Genomic DNA, 6,000 nt, shown 5'->3' with positions numbered 1-6,000 from the left:
CTTACTGGGCCTGGTTTAGGAGAATAATTATCAGATCTGCTGGTTGAAGTTGCAGACAATTGCTGATTTGAAGTGGCAAGTCTAGGAGGGCGAATTATTTCAGATTGGTGCAATGCTGACGTCGCCAAATCTTCCGAGATGCAAGTTTGGGAAGAAATATCAACTATTGTTGAAGGCATAAAGTCAGTCTCGTCAAATATATCTCTGTTATACGGAAATATGCAATTTTTTTAAAATCCTTTAGTGCCCTTTTTAACAGTTGTTACTTTTTGAAAAGCTTTGCAGCACAATTCTACCGTTTCGTATATGGATATTTTTTCTTCAGGATGGGAAGTCAGGTAATAATCACATTGACGTGAATACTACTTTTTTAATGGCCCAAAAAAGCAAAGATTTAAGCTGTCTGTGACTAATATGGCCGTCCAAGATTAGCAGAACTGGATATTCCTGAGTAGGTTTTGCGAATTCGATAAAATGATCGAGATATATGAGAAAATTGTCTTTGTCCATCCAACCAGACTCATTTGCGTAACCCACAACACCAACAAGTGCTCCATTCATTAGAAGATGTGACAATCTTTTACGAGGGAATAGAAAAAAAGGTGAAATATAATTTCCTAAAGTTAAAACTTCGCATCCAACTGTTATATTGGAACCTCTTTCAGCACGTACATTTCGATGAACTTGTTTCTGACCTTTCTTAGCTAATATGTTACTAGTTGTCTGTATTGTACTGATGTGGATTCTCAAAATTAGATATATACCAGCTATAAATCTCAATTTGTCCATCATTTTACTTAAAGATCATAGAAATGGTTATTCATATATAAGTATATTAATGGTATTTAAACCAACCGTTTTGTTGAGACTAGTAGCTTTCGTTTATTTTAATTTTAATTTTCACTCAGAATTCTTAAAACTTATGGACTATGATGGCATAAAATGGCTGACAAATATATTTAACAATATATATGATACAGGCATAATTCCCCAAAAATGGTTAGTGTCAACTTTTATAAATCTTCCAAAAAAACCCAATGCGAGAAAGTGCGAAGACTATACATAGAGTTATAAGCCTTATGAGCCATTTGCTTAAAACATTTCTAAAGGTCATTCACAAAAGAATATATACAAAATGTGAGGAACAACTAACAAGAACACAATTCGGATTTCGTGATGCTCTGGGAACACGGGAGGCCCTTTTTGCTGTACAGGTGCTATTTCAGAGATGCAAGGATGTAAATTGTGACATATACGTATGCTTTATAGATTACCAGAAGGCATTTGACAGAGTAAAACTGACGCTAATGCAAGAAATTGGAATTGACAACAAAGATCTTAGAATTATCAGAAACATTTACTACAATCAAACGGCCAAAATCAAAATAGAAGACCAGTTAACTGATAAAATTGCAATAGAACGTGGAGTACGACAGGGCTGTATTTTGTCTCCATTGTTGTTCAATATTTATTCTGAATGGGTATTTAAGGAAGCTTTAGACGGTTGTGCGAAAGGAATACTAATAAACGGTGAATGGTTGAATAACATTAGATATGCAGATGACACTATAGTTTTTGCCGATAATTTGAATGACTTACAGATATTAACAAATTGCATAACAGAAGTCAGCAACAGATACGGACTAGCTCTTAACATAAAGAAAACCAAATTTATGACAATTAGTAAAAAACCAATACTAAACGCTCAACTTACAATCAACCAACAGAATATCGAAAGAGTCGAGCAATATACATATCTAGGCACCAATTTAAATAGCCAACGGGACCACTCAACAGAAATTAAACAGCGAATAATAAAAGCAAAAGCAGCATTCGTTAGAATGAGAACCATTTTCAACAGTCGAGACATATCATTAAAAACAAAATGCCGTCCATTGAACTGCTACATATTCACAGTTCTGCTCTACGGAATGGAAGCGTGGACACTGACTGTTGCATCCATGAATCGGCTCGAAGCTTTCGAAATGTGGTGTCATAGGCGCATCTTACGTATATCCTGGGTTGACAGAGTTACTAATGTGGAGGTCCTGCGTAGAATGGGGAAATAATGTGAAATTCTCATGACTGTCAAAACTAAATAGTTGGAATATCTAGGACACGTAATGAGAAATCAAGAACGTTACGGCCTTCTCCAGCTGATTCTCCAGGGGAAGGTAAATGGTAAGAGAGGACCGGGAAGAAGACGCATTTCCTGGCTTCAAAATTTATGAAAGTGGTATAACACGACTACCACTGAACTGTTCCGCGCTGCAATAAATAAAGTAAAGATAGCCGTGATGATCGCCAACATCCGGAACGGATAGGCACTTTAAGAAGAAGAGCTTTCGTACTGAAAGCTGAGGGTGACGTTTTAAGACTTTATTGAAGGGATATGGTATTTTAAGCTAAGCCTTTTAAGCCTTTTAGCTAAGTCAAAAGCAGTTCTACGGACATTAAGTGGTGTAAGTCCGTAAAATCTGTTTTGCATATGGAAATGTTTTATTAAAGATGTTTTACTAAAATTTTCTCATCTTCTTCATTAAAACAAGCTTAAAACGCTCCGGGAGGGCTACTGAATGGAACTAAATTAACGATTACCGCGTGAAATGAAGGACGTGGCCGATGTGGACGTGCACACAACAGCAGCGGGCTTTTGCATACTGTATTTTGTAATAAAATACAGTATGCAAAACTTTAGTAAAAATTAGAAAATTTACCTTAAATTATCAAATTATTTCATAAAATTGACACTTTGCATTACCTGCGTTCACTGACTACTGAAACCTTAAATTATTGTTGCCAACCTCCGGTAGCAAATTCAGCGCGAAATTCAAATTAATGTAAATAATTATAATTATTGTACTATGACTGGAGTGATTTAATTTCGATTCAGAGCCTCTGCATATGACGTCCTGATGATAGCTAATAAGGTTGAAATACGCATAAGCGGATGGCAGATGCCCTGCATTGAAATTAAATCTAGAACAGTTTTTCTGTCAAATAATCATTTCATATCTGTCAATGTTTCTATACCTATGCCTCGGTGGTCTTGTATGCCTCGGTCTCCCCTATTTATGCCTTTCATAAAGAACATTACAAATAAGTTGTAAAATTAGATTATATTAAAAGTCTGCATGCTTCTTACAATTTTGTTTTTTTTTTATTAAAACGTAAAATTATTTTAACTTTTTGGTTTACAAATGCTTATAAACTGTCTGGAAAGGTTGGGTTTGGGAAGGGCGGTCAAATTATTTTCGCACCCAGGCGGCAGAAACTCTAGATATCATCCTATAGATTTTTTATACGTTTCTACAGGTTTCTGACCTTAGAGTTCGATCTATTTTCTTGCCACTCTTCCTTTCCTTTATTTTTTCTTGAATTTCGTTGTGAATATTATTCTGGTTCCGTCATTTCATAAAAATATATATTCCTTTAAATAATTTTCTTTGGATTCCTCTAAAAAAAAGCCAAAATGTTTTATCAGGAAGTATGAAATATTCTTAAATAATCGATAAAAAAGAAACTTATTAGCGAGGAAGAAAAATCATTGAAATATGAAGGACGTACTCTCTATCTTTGAATTACTCTAGCAATTTACAATTTGTTAAAAATATACATCTTACACTGTATATTTTACAATTCTTTCGAATAAAAATACTGCGACCTGGATTCAATTTACATATACGGTCTAATCAGGTGATTTACAGTCCTAGCAAATGGCTCACATTTGTACATATTAAGAATAATAATCTCAAGTGAAATGAACGTTTATAGCACGAACAAAACAAATATTACTACCAATGTGATACTGAAAAGAGGCAGTCTTGTATATATTATTAATAATTACTACAGATTAACGACAGAAAAATGACTAGATTCGTTCTGGCCATTAAGGTAGAGTTGCATAATGTTTAGATGGGATCCTATATATTAAAAGAATTGCAATTACGGCTACGTAACGAAATGCATGTATACTAACCGGTTAGCAAGAATATTAGTGCGGGCTATTATCTAAGAAAATACAGTAGTTCATAAATCTTTATGGTAAATACGAACTTTTTATAATTAAAAAGTTGAGAATATTTTGATCTTAAAAGCTTTAGCACTGCCATGCTTATATTTACAACTGGCGATAAGAAAAATAGCCACTAATTACAGAGACAAACTCCAGTCCCCTCCAGTCTCTCTTGTATCGCCGTAGTATCATACTATTCACGAGTAGCAATCATATAAACATAGTATGCTCCACAGTATCTTCATACTCTACTTGACAATGTGCATACCACATGCATACCTTTTATTGGACTCCTCTAATGTTGTGTGCATATTTCTCAATCTCAAAAAGCTCCATCCAGGCTTACACTCCATAGAAAAGTAAAGAATTCTCCACTAAGCAGAGCAATATTTAGACACTTGCCAAAATTTGCCAATAGTCTTTCAGGACGATCAATACCGGCTCTCGGCAATCTAACAACTCGTCCAACGTGCGCAGCCATCCTGACTTTCCGTAGTAAATTTAATCAAGGTGATGCACACGGCATACAGGCGGAACTACTAAAAAAAGGGGGAGAAAAGCTCCACCTTGAGATATATCATCTTATAAGAGAAGTCTAGGAAAGAGAAGAAATACCGAAACACTGGCATAAAAGCCATAATATAGTACCTATCCACAAGAAGGAAGACAAACAAATATGTCGGAACTATAGAGGAATATCGTTAATCAGTACAACGTACAAAATTATATCCATAATACTGTCTAGAAGGCTAACTCCATACGCAGAGGAAATAATAGGCGACTACCAAAGCGGATTCAGACCGGGAAGGTCGACAATATACCAGATATTCGTCCTACGCCAGGTGTTGGAAAAAAACTGGGAATTCAACCGCGACGTACACCAAATCTTCGTTGACTTTAAACAAGCTTACGATTCTGTTAGCAGAGAAGCATTGTGGGAGACCATGGTAGAAATGGGAGTACCTGGAAAGCTGGTACGATTAGCACAGGTGAGCACAGAGAACGCTTCCGCACTGATCAGAATTGGCAGCACCACGTCGGAGGAATTCCTCATTGACACCGGGCTTAGTCAAGGAGATTATCTCGCCCCCTGCTATTTAATTTTGCACTGGAACATGCGGTAAGGAAAGCTCAACCACAACTGACAAACGGATTTGCCGCCCAAGGATCAAAGTAACAATCAATGAATACAACTTTGAAGTCGTCAAAGAATTCAAGTACCTGGGAGCTATCATAACATCTGAAAATAAATATGAAAAGGTCGTGGTAGTCAGGATCATTGCAGGAAACAGGGCATATTACTCATTAATGACCGTACTTAAATCAAAAATACTCTCAATACCATCAAAAGTAAGAGTGTACAAGACAATAATTCGTCCCACAATAACGTATGGAAGCGAGACATGGACTCTGAACCAGCGGAAAACGACCAAATTATTGGTACTGGAAAGAAAGATACTGCGGACTATCTATGGACCTTGTAGAGAAGAGACAACAGGAGAATGGAGAAGAAGACACAATTATGAACTCCAGACAGTATATGGAGATGAAAACATAGTACGCTACATTAAAGCAAGCCGAATAAGATGGGCGGGTCACGTACTAAGATCGAGTGATGAAAGGCCCCTGAACGCCACATTCTGGGAAAGACCCGATGGCAGAAGGTCAGTTGGTCGCCCAAGAAAGAGATGGAAGGACGCAGTAGCCAGTGATCTACGCAAAATGGGAATACAGCAATGGAAAATAGCTGCTCTGGATCGACAACAATGGAGGAAAATAGTAAACGCGGCCAAGACTCACATAGAGTTGTAGAGCCAAATGATGATGATGAATGCACACTTTCATCCATCCAAACCTGTGTCTTCTCTACGCCGATCTCTAACGTTTTCGACATCCTATTAAAACTATTTCTAGTTTTTAAGGCGCCAAATCCAGTCTCTTTGCATTTATACACGACTATGAGGTCGTCGGCGTAGCCCACAAAC

The sequence above is a fragment of the Diabrotica undecimpunctata genome, chromosome 2 (genome assembly GCF_040954645.1).
Source record: "Diabrotica undecimpunctata isolate CICGRU chromosome 2, icDiaUnde3, whole genome shotgun sequence".
NCBI lineage: Eukaryota > Metazoa > Arthropoda > Insecta > Coleoptera > Chrysomelidae > Diabrotica > Diabrotica undecimpunctata.
This window is presented reverse-complemented; position numbering follows the sequence as displayed.